We start from the raw sequence: 26,585 nt of genomic DNA, 5'->3' as shown, positions 1-26,585 counted from the left end.
TTAGGTGATCACACACTGTTCATTTACCCAATGATCACACACTGTTCATTTACCCAAATGAGCAGGCAGGAGCCAAGTAGCAGAAGATTGTCAGCACCAATACTGTCTCCTCGTTCATTTTTAACCCTTTTTGGCAGCATAGCTGGGAAACCAACATGGTAAAAAATAAGAGTGCCAGGATCCAGGTCCCCAAAAGGATATCACAGGGTATGTTGGTAAGGCATAATAGTTGATGTGGCTTGCTTACTGCCTGGTGTTATTTAAAAGGCCTTTGAAAAGGAGTCTGATCCTCAGCAGAGGCTGGCACTGAACATTACTTCTCTATCCAGAGCAGGAAGGTAAGAGAGATCAAACACCATGAAAAGGCCAAGAGGGGTGGAGGAAAACTGCATGTAAATACACAGGAGGAACATGAAAAAGCTGTCAGGGCTATTTTCTGCAGGGTTTCTCCACTGCTGGTATTGGCTGGCAAGGAGAAGTCACTTTGCAATGAGACTCAGGCTGTGTCTCACGGGCAGGCTGGGGAGATGCTGCTCCTGCTTGCCCAGTGACTCTAGAGAAGGGCAGTGAAACTCCATCTCATCCTCCACTGTGAGGCACGAGTCCAAGCCCCTGCCTCTTTTGTTGACACCCTATATATTTAACAAAGAAACAAAAATGTCCTTGCAATGTGTGGACATGACAGGCACTTGCTTGTTCCAGGCCTCCCCAGGGAGTTCTCATCTCGTATGCACCCTTCTGCATTGCACGACTTTGGGGAAAATTATAGAGCTCCCTCTTGTATTGTAACTGTTATGTAAAGCATCTGAATATGCCACCCTCTGAGAAGATGTGCCAGCTCTAAGAACCTCATTCAGATATTTCAGATATGATAATGACCCATTTAAAGTACTAATTAAAATTGGATGAGTTTCATATCTCCCCCAGCCTTAGAAAAGAAAAATCACAGGCCAAATATAAATTTCATACATGCTTGATAAAATCTCTGCAGGAAGGAATTTGGCAAAGGGCACTGAGACCAGGCACTTTTGAGCAAATGAAAGAACCTAAAGCAAGACTTTGAAGTCTGACCTTCAGAATGTATAATAATACACTGGACAAAAAAGGTAATAAATACCACAGAGTGGGAAAAATGTATCTAATTAAGCAGTTTTAGCTACGCTTCAGCATTCTTTTCAAATACGCTTCTTACCAGAAGGATTTTTAAACTTGTCATCACAGCTTTTCAGTGTTGTTACTTCTGAAAATACGGCTTGCTTTTTCTCCATGCAAAGCAGCACATCATCAGTTATTTTATAGTCACATCCACTTCACTGGTGTCATTTCCATTACAGCCTGAGAGCTGTGACCAGTGATAGTCATCACTTCACTGAGAACTATGGGCCAAGCATGTTCTTCTGAGCTTTATGTGAAAATCAATAGATAAGCTAATTGGATAGACATTGCCATGTGAACTGGAATCCCAATTTCTTCTTGTCCAGGTGGACAGACTGGAAAAATATGCTTTCTTACTCTTGCTGTCTTTCCACAATCAGAGAACAGATGAGGTGGAACGGACCTCCGGAGGTCTCTAGTCTGAGCCCCCCACTTCTTTACACCTCCACTGGTTATTTATACACAGTGATAAGATCCCCCTCAACTTTCCCTTCTCCAGGCTGAACAGTCCCATCTCTCTCAGCCTTTCCTTGTAGGACACATGCTTCAGTCCCTTCATCATTCCCATGGCCCTTTGCTGGACTCTCCTCAGTGTGTCCGTGTCTCTTGTACTGGAGACCTCAGAACTGGACACAGTACTCAGATGTGGTATCACCAGTGCTGAGTAGCGGGCAGGGTCACCTCCTTTGACTTGCTGGCAACACCACTCAATGCAGCTCAGGAGGTTCTCAACCTTCTTTGCTACAATTGTTCAATGCTGGCTCACAGTCAGCTTGATGTCCACCAGGATCCTTCCACTGTCTTTCTTTGCAGATCTGCTTTTCAGTTGCTTGGCTCCCAGAGGGTACTAGTGCATGGGGCTTTTCCTCCCCAGGTGCAGGACTTTGCACTTCCCCTTACTGAACTTCAAGAGATTCATTTCTGTCAGCCCATTTCTCCAGCCTGTTTAGATCAGGTCCCTCGGAATGGCAGCACAACCCCTTGGTGTATCAACTACTCCTCCCAACTTTGTATCTCCCGCAGTCTTGCTGAGCCTTCACTCTGTCCCAACATCTAGGTCATTTAGGATGTTATGGGAGTCAGTGTGAAAAGCCCTGCTAAAGTCAAGATAAACATCCACTGCTTCCCCCTCACCCACTGAGCCGTTCATTTCATTGTGGAAGGCTATCAGGTCAAGCATGATTTCCCCTTTGCAAATCCTTGCTGACTGCTCCCAGCCACTTTCTTAGCGTTCATGTGTTTGGAAAGGTTTTCCATGATTATTTGCTCCATCACCTTCCCTGTGATCGAGGTGAGGCTGCCTGGGCTGTAGTTCCCTGTATTGTCCTTCTCACCCTTTTTGAAGATAGTGACATTTTCTCTCTGCCAGTCCTCATGAACCCTTCCCAATTCCCATGACTTTTGAAAGATAATGGAAAGTAGCCTTGCAGTGACATTGGTCAACTCCCTCAGCACTCGTGGGTGCATCCCATCAGGACCCATGGACTTGTGAACATCCAGTGTGTTCACACGTTGCCTAAATGATCCTCCTCCAGCAAGGCAGTCTTTTTTGTTCCAGTCTTTCCCACTGCTCTCAGGGCACTGGGATTGCTGAAGGCCAATACCAGTAAAGACCAAAGTGAAGAAGGCATTCAATACCTCAGCCTATTGACTACCTTGGCTTTGTCACCAGGTCCCCTGCCCCATTCAGCAGCAGGCCCACGTTTTTCCCAGTCTTCATTTTGCTGCTGATATACCTGTTGAAGACCTTCTTGTTGCCCTGCATATTACCCCACCAGATTTAACTCTAGGTGGGCTTTGCCCTTCCTAAGCCCATCCCTGCATGTTCAGGCAGTGTTCCTATATTTCTCCTGGGTTACCTGTCCCTGCTTCCACCTCCTGTTTGTTTCCTTTTTATGCTTGGGTTTAGTGAGGAGTGGCGGTCCTCCTGCCCCCTTTGCTTTTTTTTTGCTGGTCAGGATGGACCATTCTTGAGCTCAGAGGAGGTGATCTTTGAAAATAAACAGCTCTCCTGGACCTCTCTTCCCTCCAGGACTGTATCTCACACAGTTTTTTAAGCAGCTCTCTGAACAGGCCAAAGGCTGCTCTCCTGAAGCACAGGGTTGTGGTCCTGCTGGTAAAGCCCAGGAGAGGCTGATGAGGCAAACCTTACAGGCACTGGTCACAGCCAGGGAGGCATGGCAGAGGCAAGGTGGATTCCTCCACATTCCTTGTTCCCTGCCTGGGGTCCCGGTTCAAGGCTCCAGCACAGCTGTGCAAAACGATCATGCACAATATGTGCTGCCAACGCCTGGCATGAAACCTTCTCCCAAAAGGCACCTGCGGCAAGGCTGTTCTGGCACTGGCCCCATGCCCCAGGTGCTTGTTTCACAAACTGTCCTATGTAACAGGAACTTGCAAGGCTGGGAAAGGGCAAGACAAAGCACAGATGGCTTCAGGAGCTTTAGGTAAGGGGACAGACAAATCCGGTATCCCAAGGAGCTTTACCATGCTTATGTCAGGGACCAACATCAATACATGGAGACCACATCTGAAATTCTGGAGGCCTTCACTGTGAGATCAATTCAGTTGTTTTATGTAGATCCGTGTGTGCTCTGGATGAGCACCTGCTCGAGGAAGAATGGAGGGCTGCCAAACTATAAGACACAAAAGGCCACTTTCCACAAATAAAGTCATGCTGGATGCTGGGACTGGCTGAGCAAGAGGATGCAGACTTTTATGTGGTTCACTGTCCAGTCCAGAGTGTATGCATCTGCAATCAAGAAAAACTCTCTGGGGACACCAGAGAGGCTTTCCAAACTGCGTGCTCTAACAGGTGGACAGTGAATGGTTTGTTACAAGTTACAACCAACACTGTCTGGATATATATCGCAGAAGTTACTTCCCTCATACTCCAAGATAGAAGATACCGTGTTAAAACCTGTTAACATTAGCACTTCTGCCTGGTCTTGAGACTCACTCCTTTCTCTTCCCACTTCTTCCAAGCCACTTTTCCTAACTGTAAAACAGTTCTTTTCTATCCTCTCTTCATATTTGAAGACAGTGGATTTCCTCATCTAATGCCATAACAGCACACAGCAGAGTGGACATACTTTTCAGTCTTTGCCTAATACTACTTCTTACTGAAAACACCTGCCTATGTGGAAATTAATTTCTGATTGCATGCAGTTTGCCTAATGTAGGTTCCTGAACTGTACTTAAGCACGCAATGCTTGGTGAAGCAACCCAGCTGAGATGAGGACTTCACAAGGCGCACTAGCTCTCACCAGTTTTTCGCACTTCTCACAGAGGCACGCAGACACAGACCCACATGGCCTGCTGAATCACTTACCCTCTGGGAGATGTCCTCTGTGCCCTGGCTGAAGTCATCTTTGACTCTGTGTGCCATCACAACAAGGTGACAAGATTTCTGCAGACTGACATGTCCCTGGGGCAGTAGTAGAAGATGGACTTTTCAGTCCTCGGGCTTTGAATTCTGTGGATGAAAAAGCTTTTATTTCTTGCTGAGCTGGGTGACACGTGCTTCTTGAAGACTCACAGAGATCTCTTTGGGGCAGGTGTGGTTCTTCTGCATGGGGACCTACTGCAACACACACCTAACCTGGTGGCCTGGCAGTATGGGATGCTGGTGTGGGGCACTCCAGTGCTGTCTGTGGGAGCTAAGCTGAGAGATCAGTACAGGTGTATAACCACGGTAATAATTTTTACATGCATCCATCCAGCTTTATCCAAGATATGAAAGATGATTAACAGTGCAATTTGTGAATAGTTTTGCACTCCACATGATGTTCAAGGCTCTTTGTTATTGCTCCCAGACTTTGCAAAACTCCCCAGTAAATCACTGATCTCCCTGGAATGCCTTGTATTTTATTGCTTAATTATTTTACATGCCTCCTATTAATTAGCCATGGCTGGTATGTACCTGTTTATGCACTGCACTGACTGCGCTATAACATGCACATACCAGAATATTATATAGCATGATTAATGGTGAGTTCTTCTTAAACACCTGCTTTACTGGTAAAGAGATTGAGTGCAGTTATCTGGGTGACCTAAATTGCTTCATGAGCTTGGGCCGCTTAGAGAGGGAGAAAAAGTGATGGCATTATGAAATCATGTTTTCTCTTGTGTAGCTAAAAATGGCTCCAGACAAATAACACAGGCTCTAAGTTTGCTTTGGGGTGTGGTGAACTTGTATATTTGCAGTTTCTCACAGGAAAGGACTAAAAAGATCCCTTCTCTGAAGAGCCTCTTCACTGAATTTTAAGAGGATTCAGCAAGAACTCCATCTTCTTGCTGAAGTAAACATTTACTAGTTGTGTTTGTCCTCTGCCAATGAACATGTTCTTAACTGTTTTATACTAAAGGGTTTACAACAACCATTACAAACCAGGTATATGCACCTACCGTGCCATGAACGATGCCTGGGAGCTCCCAACAGCCCCTGGCCTGCAGCAGCAGCACCTGCAGAGCAGTTGCATTGAAAGACCAGCCTGGGAGGTGCTGGATGTTCTAAATTTTCACTGATAACATGAAGGGTCAGCATGTTCCAGGTTTTCAGGAGAATTTTCTACATCCAAGGGATACAAAAATTAGTGACTGTTATAGTAAGATCAGGATAAATCACCTTTTAGTTAGAAAAGAAAGTGTGCTGGCTTTGGCTGGGATAGAGTTAATTTTCTTCATAGTAGCTGGTAGGGTGCTGTGTTCTGGATTTGTGCTGAAAACAGTGCTGATATCACAAGGATGTTTTCATTACTGGTGAGCAGTGCTTACACAGAGCCAAGGCCTCTTCAGCTCACTCCACCCCACCAGCGAGTGGGCTGGGGGTGCACAAGGAGTTGGGAGGGGACACAGCCAGGACAGCTGACCCCAACTGACCAAAGGGATATGCCATACTGTATGATGTCATACTCAGCAATATAACTGGGGAAGCTAGCTGGGTGGTGGAATTGCTGCTCGGAAACAGACTGGGTATAGGTTTTATTTCCTCCACTGGTGGTGAGCAATTGCATTTGTGCATCACTTGTTTTATATATATTGCTATTGTCATCTTCCTTTGTTATCCTATTAAACTGTTGTTATATCAACCCATGAGGGGTTTTTTCCATTCCCCTCCCCATCCCACTCGGGGGCTCGGGGAGTGAGCGAGCGGCTGCCTGGTGCTTAGTTAGTCACTGGGGCTAAACCACGAGAGAAAGAAAAACAAGATTGCTTCTAACATGTCAAGCGAGCACTGTATGGCTTTGCACCTAGGTTTTGAACAGCTCTTGTTTTCCTTGTTTACAGTGAATATACATAGACTTATAGAATCATAGTATGGTTTGGGTTGGAAGGGACCTCAAAGATCATCCAGTTCCAACCCCCCTGCCATGGGCAGGGACTCCCTCCACTAGACCACATTGCCCAAAGCCCCATCCAACCTGGCCTTGAACACTTCCAGGGATGGGGCATCCACAGCTTCTCTGGGCAACCTGTTCCAGTGCCTCACCACCCTCACAGTAAAGAATTTCTTTCTAACATCTAATTTCAATCGACCCTCCTTCAGCTTGGACCCATTACCCCTTGCCCTGTCACTACACTCCCTCATAAACAGTCCCTCTCCAGCTTTCCTGTAGGCCCCTTCAGGTACTGGTAAGCCACAATTAGATCTCCCTGGAGCCTTCTTTTCTCTAGGCTGAACAATCCCAACTCTCTCAGCCTGTCCTCATAGGAGAGGTGCTCCAGCCCTCTGATCAGCTTCGTGGCCCTCCTCTGGACTTGCTCCAACAGCTCCATGTCTCTCTTGTACTGGAGCCCCCAGAGCTGGATGCAGTACTCCAGGTGGGGTCTCATCAGAGTGGAGTAGAGGGGCAGGATCACCTCCCTCGACCTGCTGGTCACACCTCTTTTGATGCAGCCCAGGACACGGTTGGCTTTCTGGGCTGCAAGCGCACATTGACGGCTCACGTTGAGCTTCCCATCAATCAATACCCCCAAGTCCTTCTCCTCGGGGCTGCTCTCAATCCATTCTCTGCCCATACATATGAGACCTTTAATTGGTTAAGCAAAGTACTGATGAGTAAAGGGAATGTTCAAAGCATCACGTAGAGAAACTGTGGAGGAGGTTCTTGAATATCCCAGAGAAAATCAAATCAAACTCCTCAAAGACATTTAGATGCGTTTCCTGTTGTGCCATGGAAATTATGATTTTTTTACTGTCATAAGGGCACATCAAATCTTACATTCCTTTAGAAGAGCAAAAATAATTTGAAAACATGTTCCAGAGATCAGGGACATTGTCAAAATTAACTCTGGAGTTAAAAGGCCATGTTCCCATTTCAAGTTTCCTGCCCTAAGCAAAGACTAAGGATTGTATAAACTTTATACCAGGAATCATGGAGCAAATGGAGGGACAAACTGGCAAGGCGCATTGATTAGTAACTATGAAAGAAAAAAAAAATTCTTTTTTTGAGACAGCATCTATTTGTGTTACTGCGTGTTCTTAGGGTCACAGTAGCTCGACTGCAGTAAAACCAGTTGTCCTCAGAAGAGCACTATTAGGTACATCTATGGCTTATGTGACTCTAGAGAAGAGCATTCAACATTATGTTTCCAGCATCTCGACTGATGAGTGTGTAAAGTTCATTTTGATTCATGGGACACTGAGGGAATCCCTACAATGCCAAATCCAATATTCTGCGATCTAGTCCTAGTCATCATTGTCCCCTACAGAGAACAGGGGGAAACATTTCTTTATCTTGAAAAAATCAAATTTCAGTCCTAATTCTCCTTTCGCTGGTGATAGTGAGGTTAGAAGCCTCAGTGGCCATAGATGTGCTGCTGGTTTTCAGAAGAGAGCTGTCAAAATTGTCAGCTTAAGCATTTCAAAATCATTGAAACCAAATGTTTCAGTGGTTCCAGCATTTTGATCTTGTACAAAATTAAAATAAAACCCATTCATATTCAGGATCACCTGAATTTCTGTGGTAAAAAATTTCATTTTCTAACATGAAAAATGTTATTTTTTTATAGTTCTGAGATGAAAGCTTTGATAGTCTTGACAGTGTGATGTATTCCATACCAATAATCCTGTGATTAGTTAGTATTTAAGGGGTATATGAATGCTGTGAAGAGTTGCCCTTTCTCTTTGGCTTATTGCCTAGTTAGGAACATGACTTTGATTGTCTTCCACTTCAGCAGGCTTTGGTGCTTCTGTTATGTAAACACATGTGGAAGTGGCTATACATATCACAGTGATTATTAAATCATTAACATCTGCAAACTCCAGAAATGTTTATGTTGTGATATTCACCAGACAGTGTTAATTAGGGGAAATCCATGACATTGTAATTGGTCTGTCAGCTCTTCTTTCACAGTGGTGAAACTCTTCTAGGGAAGTCACTGAGGAATTCTGAAGAGAAATCGCTCCTACTGGGTGAAGCATACAACTGAATGGAAAGAGATATGATAAAGTCATGACAAAATCATCATTTAATGATTTGGAACATTAGTCATGTTTAAAAATTATTTATGTGTCTGCCTCTCTTTCTGCCTATTCATCTATCCTTTCATATTGCTCTCCAAAAAGTAATCAGTATTTCTAATTCTTGAGAAGGAAAGAGTCCATATGTAGCTCTGGTTTATGTTTCAGGTTGTTGCTAGTATTTTCAGATTTTATTAACTTTTTATTGGTTGATAGATCAGAAATTGGATGAGGGATGTGTGTTTACAAACAGGTTTGCCAACCCCCCCCAAAAATAAAAGGCAATAAAGGAAGAGAGGAGAAATGTTGATGTATTCCACAATTCTGTTGTATGCTTGTATCTCTTAGAAGAATGAATCTTTATCAAAAAGAGACTGGTAAGATTTGTCATTGTGAACTGTGCTCTTATTGATTTTTTTTTAAAGCTAGGTTCAAACCCATACAATGATTTGGTGATATAATGTACTTGCCCCCCAGCACTGCTAATATCAAAGCATTGAAAGAATAGTGAAAGCCTGAAATCTAAATATTGAGTGCATGTTGAGCCTATATTTTAAAATATTATAATCTGGAATCCAACCCAAAATTCTCAAAATTTTGAATTACCAACTACAGGAGACACATTGTCAAAAAGAGGGGGGTTCCTATGCAGCATTTCTGCAGAACTGGACTGTCAGACATGTCTGAAGTTAGCCTTTCTGAATCATATCTATTAAAAATCCCTGCTGACTTTTGAAAAGCTTGGTTTTACACTTGTATACAGGCAACAAAGTGTGACCTTTCCCCCCCCCCCCCCCCCCCCCAGAATTAGAGAACTTTCACAACCATTAATGCCTTTAAGGAGGATTGCGGTTGAGTAATTAAGTTGCCCAACTATAGATTAAGATATCTAGCAGTATTTTGAAAATGTTGGCTTTGTTTTAACTTGTGCTTGTTGTCTTTACTGTAGCTGTCTGTCATTTCTTTACGTCTTTTAGAATGTAAACTGCTTTTGCCACAAATACATTACCGGTTTGTGTTCGCGCCATGTCAAGCAGCGTGGGCAGTTAGGGACGCGGGCTTTGAAGCTGTGCTGGTGCAGAGAGCACCGTCCTGCAGCCCTGGGAGGGATCCGAGCTGTGTGGATGCATTTCCCACAGCACAAAGCCTGGTGCAAAGTAGGCGGCTTCCCGGTTGAATCACACAAATACTGAAAGTTGTCCCAGTTACGTGTTTTGCCCTTCACGGCTTTTAATCTTTGCCAATGTAGACAATTTTTCTTCCTCAGAACGTGTGTGGATTTTCTAAAGCAAATAAAATGAAAATACTGATCCATTTAGTCCAGCAGCTTATCTTCGAAATAACCAGTTCAAGAGACTGCACAGAAAGAACTAAATTTACACCAAAGAGAAAAGAGCACTTAGGACCGAAGAGCTGAGGAAAGGAGCTGAAAAGCCATTAGAAAGCCACTGATTAATTTTTATTAGACAATAATAAGAGCTATTAGAGTCTATTTAAAGTAACCTATTATTATTATTACAAGCCTTGATTTTAATAATAAAGTAGACCAGTATTCCCTCTTTACCAATCCTCCCATGACATAACATCACATATCTCTGGTCAAAATGTTTTCTCCACTCCTTTGATCAGCAATTCCCTTTTAAACTATCTCCTTCCCCAGCTCCTTCTTTGATCACCTTTGACAGACTGCTAGAGTATGGAGGACTAGTGTATTTAGAAGAGCAAGGAAAATCTCAGGATACAAAACATATTTATATGAAATACAACGTAGACATGCCTCCAAAGCAGAAAATCAGAATAAAAGATATATGTGCTAGCGCAAGGAAACGGCAGAAGCAAGAAAAATTGGCGGGTGTCTCTCTGGTGCTGCAATTCTTACTTTGCCTTGGGGTTTCAGCAAACAGCATCTGCTTGAACCTTGATGGCTAGAAATCAATAATATAGATTTCATCTGCAAACAGATGCAATCTCTGCCCCTTTATGGGAGGAGCAGCTAATACCTCAGGCAAATACAGGGCATGACTTTCAGGTACGCCTAGCGTATGCCGTGGGGAGCGTTCTGTAACCTTGCAACCAGCCTTATGTTCATAATAAACACAATGACAAATCAATGCAAGGGAAAGACTGCTGGGGACAGGCAAATTTAGGAGCAAAGTGTAAAATAATTGGTTCATAAATGGTTTATGAAAAGCATGTAAGCAATACTTTAAGAAGAGTATCATTTCTTAGGAAGGATAGCTGAGTATATGACACCCTTGAGCTACCAACAGGTCGCAGGCTTTGTTTTAAAGTATTTTATGGTTTTCGATTTCCTAGCCACTTTTATTTCAGCTTGATGTTGCCTGCAATTCTTTCCTTCCTTTCTTTTTTTGTTTATTTTTCCTCTGTTTTTCCTTCATATTTTTCTTTCGGAGATAACAAATTTTGCCTTTAGCATCAGTATGTGATTTCTCCATTTTGATGCAATTTTCATTTCTTTTTGTTTCAGTTTTCCACCTGGAAATAAAGATAATATAATTGCTTGATAATCTGAGAGGATCTTACAAGAGTTTCCGGATGATTTAAGAGTGTTTCATGACAGACTGACCTTTCATAAAAGTAGAGATAAAGCGATACCTAGAGAGAGGGCTTATACCTTTAGAAAAAAAAAGATAGCTAAAAGTGAAATTGCCTTTACTTCCCTTTCTGCTGCAAACTGTATTTGTTAAATAGAGAATGTTTTATCGCAGCACATGTAAATCACAAGTTTTGACAGTAGCACAACTGTGAAAACTGCAAACAGACTCAAACTATTGTTCCAAAGTATCTTTCACTTAGTTACACATTAACAGCTGCAGTAGTTGTACATTCACATATTAAGATATCATCCAATTTTTGAGTTAAAATGAAAACTTCCTTTTCAGTGCACTACCACTGAAATAGGAGTATATGATTTTCCTGGAAAAAGTAATGAATCTTTATATAGTACTCTAATGGCCTATAATATATTTGGCTGACTGCAATGCTAACAAATATTAAACTTTGGTATTAATAAACTTCAGAAAGATTATGTATATATTGAAATTTTAAGGTTAAGGGGATACAGTGCTTACACTCAGTAGTGCTAGTACAGAATAATTCGTATTAATGGTATAATGAGAGCTCTCTAAAACTCTTGTCGCAGGAGTTCTGGCCCTTACCTATAACAAAAAAAAAAAAAAGTTGTTACACATTGAATGCACTTCTTCCTCCTTACAGTTCAGCTGAACAAGTAATAACTAATTATATTAAACTTTTCCATGATTCCTCCCCAAAAAAACCCAACCAACTGAAAATAAGCCTATTTCTGTGTGCGCCAGATGCTCTGGGCGTACTGCTTCCTCTACTATGTATGTGATGTTTTGTTTTGACCTGTGGTTGTTCTTCCTGGCAAAAATATATTGATTTTCACAGATTTGGGCTTGTTGTTTTTTTTTTTTTGAGAGGATTTTTTTTTTGGGGGGGGGGGGGGATTTATTCAGTACTTTTGTGAAAAACATGAACTCCATAAAACTCAAGTTTCATTATGAAACATTTTTGTTGGAATTTTTTTATCCAGCCTTACCATTTATATATCTAGATTTATGTACACTAATGACTAACACATCCTTCCCCCACTGATTTCCAACACCTCTGCTATTGTTTTCACAAACTGCTCTTTCTCCTTTCATTCAGAAAAAATACAAAGGCAGTTGTAATCAATCCTTGCCTTGCTTTTCCTTGCCTTTCCAGCAATTGCTTCATTTTTTGGCTTAAGACCCAGCTCTTTTCTGAAATAGGAGCACACCTCTTGGTTTTTCATATTTGTCTTCTGCGTTGCTCTCTATCAAAGGGATATACCAAATGTCACCACGGCTCAGTTAGCACCACTTTAACCCATGGGTTGAGAGTTTAAAATAACCTTAAGAAAAGAGACTGAAGGGAGCAGACAATGAAGAATTTGTTCTAGACAGGTGAACTCCATGGAAGTTAATTAATATGCCCATTGTTAAGTTTATCTTTAACTAACTTGCCTATTCCTAAAGAAGTAAGCACTCATTTTACACTTCCTCTCAACATTGGGGTACCCCTGTGGTGCCACATTTCCTGAGACCCCCTGGCCCGGAGGCACCCGACGTCCTTTGCCACATTGGGACTTTCTGCCAATGACCACGTTGGCTGTGCAGCATTTCTTCCAGGAAACTTCAGTTTTGACAAATTTAGGGCTCACCAAACTGAAGCTTCTTCAAGCCACACCTGGTTGGGGATTTTCAGAAACAGTAGTCACTCTGACTGAAATGTTTTATCTCAATAAAGGACTGAAAAAAATGACAGCCCCTCCATCAAAATCCTGGCAGGCTTTATGTCTTCAGACAGACACTGCGTTCACAATATTATAAGTTATGGACATCAGTTGAGGGTGGAATTGCTCTTCTGTAAATTTAACTGGCCAAAGGTTAGTTGTGTAGCCTAAACTAGTCATCTAGATTCTTCTGTAACCAGCAGTGAAATATAGGTAGCTCCAGAAATTATTCATTCCTTGTACCCAAATCCCTCTAAAGATGGGATGACTCACTGATTGAAGAGGGAGCTGCTAGGGGATTAAAGTTAGGTGAGGTGCACTGTGCTGCTGGATACTGTTTGTGGTAGCCTGCCCTCATAACAAATCAACACACCTTAGTTGTAAACCAAGCTCAGCTGCATCACCTCTTGCTTGGAGCAGGGTAGGAGCACGCACCTGGATGGTCACGGCAGCTTGCAGGACAAGTGCTGGCAGGTTCAGCTGCCATAGCTGAGTCATGCAGCTGAACCCTTAGTATCAGCATCTGTTTGTAAAATGGGCTCTGAGATACTTCTGATAAAGAGAATTATGACTTGGAAAGGTTATGAGTGCTTTTGCAAAGTTACACTATTTAAAGTAGCTCAAGCTATTATTAAATATCATAGCACCCCCTCTTCTTGACTGCAGTATCATGTGGCTTTTTCTAGCTGCAATTGCTACCAATAATTAATTACTTCATTAAACACACTGAGAATCTTTCAGCCTGAAAAGCAAAACATCGTATAAAGTCAGTATCTAGTCCCTACAACTTCATTAAAATGATTCTCACATCAGCTTTCTTTTACCTCGGAAGCTCATCAGACTTGCACAGAGTAGAGGACCCATCCCAACTATTTATAAGGAACCCAAATAGTCTACTTTATTCCTGATGAATTTTTCTTGCACCCTCCAAACAATTGAAAACTCCATCTTCACAGCTACATCTTCTTTCAACAGTCTGGGAGCTTTCCAGTTCACCTCATTCCTTATGTTTTTAATTTTTTTGAGAATCCTTCTTAAACTGATTTCATTTTCACCTCCTCATTCAGCTACACTGGCTTTGCTCTTACTTCTGATGGCTTTGTTGCTATGCAGCACACTTGTCCCTATGGAATACATCCATTTACGTTTGAATATTTTGTGTTTCCATTTCACTATCCCATTTGACTTCTCTCAGAACCACCCGTGTTTACTTCCTGCTGTGATTGAATTTGTTGTCTTTGCTTTACGTTTCATCCTTGCTCACAGTGGCAAAGGTGTAATCCCGACTGTGACACGCTATCAGTTTGTCTCCAGTTATGCCTTTGAGCTTAGTCACAACAAACAGAAGCACTAGGGAAGGCTGTGCAGGCTGCAGGAAACAGACATCATATGGCTCTTAATAATGGGAATATTTGTACCGGGCAATGTTTATGTTTTGCAGTCATGCCCAGGACCTTATCATGCTACATACTAACACCTACAACAAAACACAGCACTTACTCAGGGCCAGGCAGAGCACATACTGTAAGTTCCTCGTGGCACTCCTGCCTCCTTCACTGAACTGTGAACTGGGATGAAGACCAGGCGCGCAGCAAAATGTAAAGTGGGAAACCGGTGTCCTCCTGTTTCTTGTCCAGATTCAATGACTGAACAATTCTAAATGTTTGGATGCTTTTAATCTGGATCATAACTTTGTTTACAGAACCATAAAAGATTTGCTTTGAAAAGATACATACCTAGATATACCTTGAAAAAAACTATACACATGGAAGAACGTTGGTTAAAATCAATAGAGAACAAGTACAGTAGTTCTTGGTCAGCATTTATTTGAATTTAGGAATGAGCTAAGTCATTTTAAGCTAGACTTAAGCTGGAAATATACATTTTTGATCTATTTAGAAGGAAAAATATAGGATTGTTTGAAATGGCAGAGCATTCATTTAGATGAAAAGAAACCCCGTCCTCTTCCTTTAACTTACTGGTAGTGTTCTATTATGCAGTGGGCATGGGCCTTGAGGCTGATTCAGCTACTGTTGAGAGGATGAGCTCTAGCGAGTGGTTTTAGAGTCCAGGTCAACCACCCCCTCTTCCTAGCAGGCCTCCTTTGGCAGCAGTCCCCACTCCTTCGTCACCTCCTGCCACATGGTCTATAACCTGAGAATATGCCCAGGGAAGCACTAAATCACTAAAACAGGACTGGAGGTGGCCACGGTGTTTTATTTTGCACTTCAGCACACTTGAGAGGCCTGACAGATGGTGACTAGCTCAACTGCAAGGCCATCAGGTTTGATAGCAGGATCTCAGCTCAGCTAAATGAACGTTTCAGAGTTTTGAATCTTTTCAGTTGGCTTTCTGTTCAGCTGAAACCTGTGGCAAGTTGACTTGAGTTAAATAGAGAGAGGATTGCTGAAGTACAATTGTGCACACATAGGTTTGCAACACTTTTGAAACAATTTTATTTTACAAATAAAGTAATATAAATAGATTTAAATCCACATGTGATTAAAACAACATAGTTTCTGTGCATCCCAACTGCAGGCAGAATCGGAGTTTTCTGTGAGGAATGATCCCTTTTGCAATTTACTGCAGTTTCCTCAGATCTTGCCAGCTCTGCTAAACCAGTAGATATGCTGTAAATGCATTTCTTAGGGTACTCTGAAAAAACTGGGCTTATAACTTTTGCATGTTTGGTTTATTTGACTCTATGGGTAAGTATTCAGAGTGTGGGATTTACATGTTATGCACATGACTGTCCTGGTTTTGGCAGGGATAGAGTTAATTTTCTTCCTAGCAGCTGGTATAGTGCTGTGTTTTGGATTTAGGATGCGAATAATGTTGATAACACTAATATTTTAGTTGTTGCCAAGCAGTCAAGGACTTTTCAGCTTCTCATATTGTCCTGACAACGAGAAGGTGGGGGACACCCAAGAAGCTGAGAGGGGCCACAGCCAGGACAGCTGACCCAAACTGGCCAAAGAGATATTCCATACCATAGAATCATGGAATCATAGAATGGTTTGGGTTGGAAGGGACCTCAAAGATCATCTAGTTCCAACCCCCTGCCATGGGCAGGGATGCCCTCCGCTAGACCAGGTTGCCCAAAGCCCCATCCAACCTGGCCCTGAACACTTCCAGGGAGGGGGCATCCACAACTGCTCTGGGCAACTTGTTCCAGTGTCTCACCACCCTCACAGTAAAGAATTTCTGCCTTATATCTAATCTAAATCTATCCTTTTTTAGTTGAAAGCCATTGCCCCTTGTCCTGTCACTAGTTGCCCTTGTAAACAAACATTATTCTCAGTATATAACTGCAGGGTTGGTCAAGAGGCAGCGCAGCTCAGGAACTAGCTGAGCATCAGTTCTGGATGGCGAGCAATTGTGCTGTGGATCACTTCTTTTGTATATTCTATTACTATTGTTGTTGTTGTTATTATTATTATTATAATTATTATCATCATCTTCCTTTTCTGTCCTATTAAACTATCTTTATATCAACCCATGAGTTTTACTTGTTTCTTTTCGATTCTCTCCCTCAGCTCACTGGGCAGAAGACCTGAGCAAGTGCCTGCCTGGTTGTTCTAGCTGCCTGCCGGGATAAACCACAACGACAAAAGACAGACAGAAAATACATCAAATTATGTATCTTTGGGAATTAAACATTTCCCCAGGTTCTTTTTCCTTGTTTCCTTGAATTCTGCGGGACACAATTTTTTATTGCACCATATTAATTTTTTCCGTAAGAAATCTGCCAGATTATCCTATGTACTGTGGATTACTCCAGCATCTGTACAAGTGTTTTACATATGAGGACTGTTGGTATGATTGGCCTCTGTCCTCAGGTAAGAAAAGATGCTAACATAATACAAAACACACTGATTTATTTTGTAAAAATTCAAGTATCAGGAGAATTTATTTGTGATAGTTTGAGATAAGGCTTGAATAGCTGTAAATGGGGATTTCCGACCAAGTGGCCAGAGGAGAAAGCCATCCTGTTGGATAGCGTATGATGATGAGACTTTGTATCAGCGGGTAGAGAAGAAGTCCTCTTACCATACCATCACTTTGTTTCCGCAATGGTTTTAGGGTGATATAAGATGATCTATGAATGCCTCATGCTCTGGAGGAATAAGATGGTCTTTCTTCCAACAACTGTAGGGTAGTAAAGTTACATGATCTAAATAACTGAAAATTCAAGAAAATTGGAGCCTCCAGGCTATTAGTTTGTTTTGGAAGGTTACATTGAAGACCTGTTCTCAGAAATTACATGATTTTCAGCCTCTTTATAGCAATTGACATCAAGGAATTGAATCCTTTTCTATAAGAGGGAGAAAGAATGGAGAGCTGTTCTCGCTGCTACCACAGCAGATGGAGGTGGCTCTGGGAGAGCTCTTCTTAAACCCAGTAGATGCCTGGAGAGTCACTTCAGCTTGTGTTTGCAGGTGAACCCAATAGACTACATCACCACTTGATGCTGGTTGACTTTTGTGTGTGACAAAATGCTTCTTAAATTTACTTTCCTGCAGAAAATAAATGCTGAGTGAGGGCTGGTCCTCAAGAAATGAGGGGAGAGCTGCATCTTTCCAAGAAGTTCAAGAGATACCTTGCTGTGCTAGGTTCCACACAGAACTGCTTCAGGTACATTTCTTTATTCAGTCTTGACGCTGCAAAGTTTGTCCAATTTGCTTTCGCTGGCCTGATGTTCGTTTTATTTGGCTGTACCAAAGTTCCTAGAAGGTTTAAACTATACTTCTCCATGAAAAGATTTGTGATTTGGCATTTGATTTTGCAGTAGCTGTGCTCAAAGCTCTTTGCAGACAAATTAAGCGTCACATCACAGCTCTGAGAAACTTAGCATCTAAAAGACCTCAAACCAAGCCAGGGATGATGTTACAAACAGGTATCAAAGAGGAAAACAATGAAAAACTATATGCTAACTTATGCAGAAAGAGCTATATACATGAAAAAGGACTGGAGAGTTGGTCTCTAATCTAGTAAGCCTCTGCTTAACTATGCAACTCATTCATTTCTTGACTGTTTGCATCTTTAGTTTTTAGTTTCCTTGGGGTAGGGACAGATAAAGATTGAGCAGAAGGATGTAAAACCTAACTAGAAACATTAATCAGAAAAAAAGACTGTACAAGAATGAGGATAGAGTAGTGCCTTGTGTGACATGATTGGCACACGAATGAGTTCAACGGAAAAGTAAACACAGAAAGGGACTGTCAGAGAGGGCATAAAATGATCAATCCAAACTGATGAATAACTGTGGAAGTGGTTAAGACTTCTTACTCACCAATGAGAAAAACAGTGATGTAAGAAAAGGCTGGGTTGACAGGAAGGAGTAAGGGCAACATTCCCTTTAGCACGCTCAGCTGTGCCTGCCTCTTGGTGCGTGAGTCTAAATCTTGACTCTGGTTGGTTCAGCACTCTCTTATGTTGATCATCACCTGATGAATAATCACCTGTTTTTGTGGGTAACAATGAGCACTACCCTCTGGTTCTTGCTACAGCCTATGAAAAACAATGTAAAATTGGTACTCCCATGGGGCTCTTGATTATTAAGGTGAACTGTGAAACTCAAACAATCAAAGCTCTTAGATCTTTTTAATCATATTAATTGCCAGGCAACCCAACTGCCTTAGAAATGTGCAAACTAATTTTACAGGATTTCATGTTCTTTCAGGAGGTAGACTGATTTCTGGAGATGGATATATGTTAACTGACTTTGATCTGGAGGTTGTTTTTCTCTGATGCTGTTTGTTTTTCTGGTATATCAACAGTTTCATTGGCAAGTGTAAACGATCAAAATTCTCAACAGCTTTTGTTATGGAGACCTCCCTTGATTAAGCTGCCTGTTACATCATTGCCTGCAAATAAGCTGAGCAGTTCTTTCTAAGCCCATTTTATTTCCGGGGATGGAGCATCTACCACCTCTCACTGCAACATTCCACTTAAGTGAACTGATATACTCCCCTTCAGTCCCGCAGGATAAATCCAAGATAAATACGGCCCAATCACTAAACCCTCCCAAAATTTGGAGGCATCTCTTTGCAGGTTAAAGCTAAGCTCTGTGTTTGCTTATTTGTCTGCTGTTGACATAGACCGTTCGTTGTCAAAAGCTCTTAGAGATATTAAGTACTTTTGCAGTTCTGTGTTCAGAATGCACCAACATCTACAAAACACCTGAAAAAACCTTTTTTCCAGTTACTATATCTTTGCAGAGTTTCTTTCCAACACCTAATTACTACCCAGAGATGAACCAAAAGCGAAGCAGTGAATTACTAAGTTGTGGACTTTAAGAGGTCACTAGCACCAGACAGTCCAAGAACAGGAGCTTGCAAATCCTTATTTCTGGAAGAAATCTGCCAGACTTCATAAAATGTGGAACAAAGGTGCTATGTGAAAAATGACTTAAGAAGGATGTCCTTAAATGCTAAGCTGGGCTGTAGCCCAAGGTTATTCACAAGCTATGATGGCTCCTTCCTCTCTAGCAAAGGTTTGCTATGGGAGATTCATCCCCACAGAAAGGGTGATGCACAAATTGTCAGCACTTTCTGGACTTGCTTTGTATCTTCCACTGACACCAGTCAACCAGGGCTTGTGTGGGGAAGGCTACATGTCGATATGATAAAATTGCTCTTGGGTTTTTGTGGAAGAGCCTAATCTGCACAGCATCAGTTGGCTCTACCTCCAGTTGCGTTCAAATGCTGGCTGGTGAAACACTTGTGTCTGGGCCGGTTAGAACATAACAAAATGATAATTATTCAACTGGAGTGCATTGGTCTCTGGTAAAAGCTCACTTTATGCAGCCATTATGTCTGCCGCATTCTTCACAAAATACATGCACAGGGAATTAGCATCATATATTGAATTCTTCCTATGGAATCCAGTCAAACAACAGCTTGTTAATAAGATTCTGGAGATAATGTTTTTTCCAAGCAGAACTTCAAACTCCCTGCTGCTTTGGACACTGGCTGTGATGAATGTGGTATTGCCTGCAGCACACTGTAGATTTTGACAGTGAGTAAAAGCAAATATAATACTACTCTTCAGAAATAAACTGTCTATCTTTTCAGCCATATTCTGAAATGAAAAATATTAGAATACTGTGGAACAGCTCTAACCTCATTTATTTCTAATTTACTGATACCAAGAGCTAACAGTTATCCTGAGTGCTATCTCCTTACAAGATTCCCTGCCTAAGCTCTCAGCCACGGGTCTGGGTATGGCCCCGCGAAGCACTGTGCTTTCTGATGTTCACAGTCTAATACCAGCCTCACTCACAGAGAAATTAATTCCCTGATAGGATTCTAGCTTTAAAATAATAGTACCCTAATGGAGGCATCAAAATAAAAATATACTTTTTAAAAAAAAATTAACTTTCAGAGCGGGATTTTTATTTGTATTCATTCAGTAGTACACAAGTTCTTTCACAGGAATATAACATAGCAACTTAGAAACATCCATACCAGATATGACCAATACTCCATTTCAAAAGACTCAAAAGCAGATGCAAGAAACTTCACAGGAGGCAATGACAGGACAGCCTGCTCCCAGGAGAAAGTTTCTGCTTATTCCCCATTGATGTAATGTTCAGCTGATTTCACAAAACATGAAGGCCTATATCCCTTAGGAAAGTAATATGCATATTATAGAACAATCTGTTTTTCTTTATAAGATTTCTGTACAGTAATATTTACAACATATTGCAAGGATTACAGTCTCTATCTGATGCCTTTATTGCAAATACTTGCTTGGAGGCTGTAAAAGCAGACTTTGTACCTTTCACAGCCACGGACATTGCCCTTTGCCACAGTGTTGGAACACCTTGAAACACTTGGGTGTAAATAGCAGTTACCACTGCATGCTTGCACTCCATTTGACTATTTTAGTTTACATAGTTCTAGTAAAAAAACCCCAAATTTCATTCAATTTATGACTTGTCTTTGCCCTCAGCCCCAGTTTTAGGTTTCCTAAAAGACTGGAAACCCAACTCTGTTGCTAAAACTTCTGTTCATACCACAATGGTCTCCCAGTTTATCACTAAAGCTGGAAAATCCCACCCCTTCCAAAGCATGTATTTTATAATGAAATAGTAAAAACCAAAACAAAACAAAAAACCTGACTTTTTTTTTTTTTTTTTAAAGATAGATAGTGACTAACATTAGCAAATTTTATCGTTTTGAGGGATGTGATGGAAAGATCCAGCAGAAGGAATGAAAAACCTTTACATGTAACAGTATCAGGAGGTGAGTGAAGGCCAGAGCCCCCTCTTTTTGGGAAAAGCAACAAATTAGCCATTCCCGAGATGTGTGGAGGAAGAATTGTCATCTACTGTCCTTCCTGGCAAACTGGGGAAAGTAGATCATTAGCTTACCCAGAAGATATTATTATATAAAGGGAATCTATAGCTTATCAGAGGAAGAACTTAGACAGATCCACATCATCTCTCAAGGAAATGACACCTTAGAGAAGTTGGGGTACCTATCAGAGTTTGACCAAAGCCAGGGAAATTTTGCCACCCATCCACTTGGAAAGTCACCACAACCCTGTTAAATCATTCATAAAGATAAAAAGGGGGATTTAAAAAATATTGAGAATGGGGCCAGTTCTGATTTCACTAACCTCTGCCATAAAAACTTCATTGATTTTGAGAAAGGCTGATGTTCAGTACTTTCAAGCAAATTAAACATATTCCTTCCTACCACTGAAAATTCATAGCCAATGCACCTTTCATCTTAACTTTTGAGAGCTGCTCAACTAAAAAAACAAAACCAAACAGAAGTTTGAAAATGAAACAAAAAGTTTCCTTGGAACAAAACAAAATAATTCTCTTCTGCTGTGGCAGGGCACTGATTTGTAATGCAAAAGATTTTTCCTGTATTCCGAGCTGTCTACAGTCATCCATATTTTCAAAGAAAAGTAGTCCTTAGCTCTGACAAATGCATATAAATATTTATGTGGTACAACACCTTGCAAAGTGAGCATGAAAAAAACAGATCCAGCAGGCTGTGTTCCTGACTAATAAACCTAGACTATATCCCTTAAAAACCAGCATCATAAGTGCATAAATCTTATCATATTAGCAGCATCTTGCGTTGGAGTTTCTGAGAATCATCCTTTAATAATAATAATGTAACAAATACACATGGAAATTTCATTATTTAACGAGACCATCCCCATGTACTAGCTTTCCTCTAAGTTTGCAGAAGCTCACTCATGCAAACTATTTAGTTTTTCCCTAAGTGTAAAGCAGGTTCAACAATTATTTTATCTGGAATTGTTATCTACCTATCTTGACAACTTCAGACATGTAGACCTTAATACATAACACTAGAAAATGAAGACAAATGCCCTGCATTCTCAAACCATTGCTGTAATTGAGAACTAACCACCCAGGGACTGACAAGGACATTTAAAACGTATGGAAAAGCAACTCAGATGATCTTGCTGTGAATTTAACTGATGTCAACGCAACTGCTTGATGAGCACTTCAAGGGCAACTCTTTCAGGGTATGTTTGTGTAGGTTAAAAATAGGAAACCGTTCCTCCTACCACCAATGTTTTATTGAATGGTCACCGCTCACCCTCACCCTTTCCACTCCTCCAGATGTATTTACTGAGAGTAGCAAACACTCAAGAAACACAGCTCAAGTGCTCACTCGAGCTCTGCAGCCGCCCGGCTGTGCCGGCAGCTGTTTTGGGCCAGGAGAGGCAGCGGGGCTAGCTGCTGCGGTGCAGGCAGGAGGAACGCGGGGAACGAAGGCTGGTGTTTCTGGACTCCTCACACTGCAGGTCTGGCGGCCAGATAAGCCGGACACCACATCCGTGGTAACACAAATAAACTTTTAACCTCTGCAGGACCCTCGGGTCGAGTCACCGTTACGCCAGCGGGGCAGCTCGCACGGATGGGCATGGGTGCGACTCAAGGGGAACTGGCTTTGGCTTTGATTGAGGGCTTCTGACATTTTTTTTGCAAGAGGGGGTTTGCAATGTCCACAAAGAAATGCTTTGGTGTAGGACATTTTCTAGCAAGCGATGACAGATCAGGGTAAAGGTTTGAGGCACAGCCAGCAAATTCCATGAGTAGAGGCCCCACTCACTACACTGATCATCTAAAGTACTTTTTATCAGCTTTTAAAACACATTTAGCTCGGCTAGTCCAAATGAAGCATTTTATTGATGATATTGAGTAAGGTGCTGCCCACAACGCGTGTCTCACCCCATCAGGGTATTTACCTGGCACGGCTGTGCCCTAACATGCCTTCTTGCCCTGCAGCGCAGGGATGCTGTCCTGCACACCCCAAGCACAGCCCCACTCCAGACCCACACCAGGGAAGCGTGGCCTTACATAGCCTGGGATAGAGTTTCCTAATGTCATTCTGTAAGCCCACTGCTCACTCACAGTGCATAAAATTAAAGGTGTTAAACCACAAGCTGCCAAACCTTGCAATGTTTGTCAGAGTTGGAGACATATTGAAAACAAAGTGGAGGAACATATGTACAACGTGAATTGTACCGTTCTACAGCAAGGCAGTAGCAATACAAAACCATCCCTCATTTTTGACTACCTGTTTTTTGGAACCATGCTCTTGAAAATATTTTGGGCAGGGTTTTAAAGGCTATTCCTCCCCACTGGCTGAGCAAGCTGTGTGACAGAGCAAACTAGATGGATACAAGGTACTCCAATTTGGCTTGAATACTCTCAGAGAAAGAGAGGCTTGGCAGGGATTTAGCTTACAACATATTTGCCAAGTATCCTAGTTAAGCTGCCACAGTTAGTCCTCACCAGCCAAGCAAATAACATCTAATGATGTGAGGACGAGCCCTCCTCAAACATCCCTGGCAAGACAGATCCTTTGAATGTCCGGGTGGAGCCTGTCTGCCTGCAAGGAAATGCCTGACCCTGGGGTCATTGCCACTTCATTCCCATTTTCTCCCCCCATCCCTGTCGACAAATTCATTGCTGGAAAGAGACGGGTGCACAACACAGACCTTCTATCACAGCCTGGAAGGGCATCCTGGGGCGATGAGCTGATGCTGAATATTATCATGGATGGCAGCTGCTGCCACGCTTCCCTCTTCCAGGAGTTTTGTTTCCCGCTGCCTCGCTGGGGCACAGTTTGCAGTCTCCACTTGTCATCGCGCTCCTGGACACCCCCGTGCTTGTGACAAGAGTGAGGCTGCCAGGGGATGGGGGTGAGGGTAGGAGGCAATAATAAAGTACTAAACTTGGACAAAGTAGTCACGAGCCAGATGAGGGAAGAGTTTCTTCCTGTGTCTGGTTTTGTTCAACTTCCAAGTCAAGGATTCTGAAGAAAGAGGAAAAAAAAAAAAAAGTGTCATTTATTATTTATCACATCAGACAACCATAAGGTGATATTCTAAAGCTTTTCTTCAGCTGCTTATGGCTATTGCCAACATAGTAAATTCCCCTCCCAGGAGATTTCCACTTGAATAATGAACATCCATTTAAGAATGGTGCTGAAACTGAAGGCTGAATAACCTTGATTCAACCCGGGAAAGAGGATGCAGAGTGAGCCCTCTTCTTGGAGTCAAGCAAGATTGACAGCAAGAGGAGCTGAACTGCAGAGGTGAATCCAGGCAATGTCCCACTGCGAAGCAGCAATGCCCATCTCGCTGAGGACCTCCGTTTTCTAAAGCGCACAACCCAAGCTCAGACTCTGCAGTCATCACTCTGATGAAACGTGTTACGGAACCTGATCCTTCAAATAGCTGTTTTATTTACATGATGCCCCACTAGATCCCAGAGAGCTCATGAAAAATTAAAAGGAGAACATGAAATATGAATGGGATGATCACCGGCCCATAAAAGCCCTGCAGTTCTTGAAAGGTGTATTACTCATAACGAATGCTGGATTTTAGAAAACAGGTTTCTGCCTCTTTTTCCAAAGAAGGTGCAACAATTTTCAAGCCTCTGTGTAAAATTAAGAGCCTTCAAGGATGTGCCTGGGAGCACATCTGTACTCCCCACAGCTCCCCTGTGCAGCACAGGAGTCCACTGCCCATTAAAAACCAGTAATCAAACTAAACAAGGCCAAATACGTGGATATAGTGAAAACATTGATATATCTAACTTGATGCTGCAATGTCAAAGGAAGTGCAGGACTGAAAGAAAAGATGCACATTTGGGTATAAGGAAACACCAATATCCAAACTACAGGACTCATCTTGCAATCACATGGTGATAACCACTCTCAGCTTAAATTCTGCCCGGTAAATGTAGTATTTAACTTATGGCAGCTCTTGATGACTCTTGTCCTTTATTCTGGGTGCCGTGTACTGGTATTGTTAGCTGACCTTTCTAAACTTTCTGTTTCTGTGGTCTAAACGGTGAGTACATTTTCAGTTTTCAGAAATGAGCCTGGAAGCAATCATAGCCCTACTGCTGAGGTCTATCAGCTGAGAGTCAGCCCTAGTACTTTTAATATTAGGTTTATAATATGGACCCTATGGATCAGCATTTCTTATGCTGCCAAAAATTTTGGTGCCAAAGGGAATTGCTGCCAGTGTAAAGCACTCCCTTGTTCCGGGTATTAAAATTACTGCAGACTGACCATATACTTGAATAAACTTGCTGTTTACTTCATGGAGGTCTTTTCACCATCCTGTTAGGCTGTGAACTGTCATTTTGTCTCAGATGTTCAAAAAAAAAAAGCTATTGACCAAGCCCATGTGAGGGTACAGCAGCTCAGCCCCTGGAAAAGAGCTTCCCCCTTCCCGCCCTTGCTTTGCCCTGGTGAAGCACCTCCTGCCCTTCGCCTCTGCAGACTGCGTGCTCCCCGGGGTGGTCACCAGCATCTCCTGTCTCAGCTGCGACACTGGACACGCTTAGCACTGTGCAAATGAATAAGGAAAGGGCCAACTGCTCCCTCCTGAGCAGCCTCCACGGTGACAACCATAGTTCTGGCCCTGGACCCTAACCCCAACAAGGGCATTCAGGAGCAAACAGACTTTTATTTTGTTTTCTTTCATGGAAATATGGTTCATTTTGTTACATGGCTCCTGCTTGTGATGAAATCTGCCTCCCATCCTGTGCGCTTAGCAAGGTCGGCAGCTGCAACAAGCTTCACAAACCAGCATCTGCATCATTTTGTTTTGTGTATCATCTCCCCTGCCTTTTATCACAGAAGGATGAGCAAAGAGAAATGATTAGCTCAGGGGAGCCCTTTCTTCTCTCTAAGGTAATTTGGGAAAGGATCTGTCACATAACAACACTTAAGTTGTCAGCCAGATACCTGACAACTGTTCTTATCTACATGGGCTTGAAGTGTTTGTGTGAAAATGGCTCGCTCTCTCCCTCTTCCTCCTCCCTCAACTTGCAGCAAGAAAACAGGCTTGTGAGAAAAATTAAAATTTTAAAAGTGATCCAAATTTCACATATTTAAAACCAATTTCAAGTAAGTAAATGGATTTTTGCATTATATAGATTAAAGGAATTGGGAATGATAGCCCCACATCGATGTAGGAAAGAGGCACAATGTTCATAAGGCCCACACTCTCTATCAACAGCTGCATCTACGCTATATGATGTTCTTCTCACGCACCAATTACAAACTGCCAGAAAATATACACATAATCCTCCATATCAAGATCAGCTCATGCAATTTTTAAATACCACACTGTAAGCTGAAGTACTTATCC

General features: G+C 42.1%; 1 protein-coding gene across 7 annotated transcripts in view; it reads right to left on the bottom strand.

Moving 5' to 3' along the window:
- Window positions 1–256: 256 nt before the first annotated feature.
- Window positions 257–26,585, bottom strand: part of FAM110C (family with sequence similarity 110 member C) — a 41,551-nt gene continuing 15,222 nt past the window's right edge. For 2 of the 7 annotated variants that reach the window (XM_075747258.1, XM_075747257.1), the window contains exon 3: window positions 20,296–24,232. The gene's annotated coding sequence lies outside the window, so the exon portion shown is untranslated. Of the gene's footprint in view, window positions 4,631–7,903; window positions 8,586–9,422; window positions 9,904–18,213; window positions 18,432–20,295; window positions 24,233–26,585 lie in introns of those variants that run through there. The other 5 variants (XR_012834396.1, XR_012834393.1, XR_012834394.1 and 2 more) reach the window with 5 other exon arrangements.

Source organism: Balearica regulorum, chromosome 3 (assembly GCF_011004875.1).
Source record: "Balearica regulorum gibbericeps isolate bBalReg1 chromosome 3, bBalReg1.pri, whole genome shotgun sequence".
In the NCBI taxonomy this organism is placed as follows: Eukaryota; Metazoa; Chordata; class Aves; order Gruiformes; family Gruidae; genus Balearica; species Balearica regulorum.
This window is presented reverse-complemented; position numbering and strand designations above follow the sequence as displayed.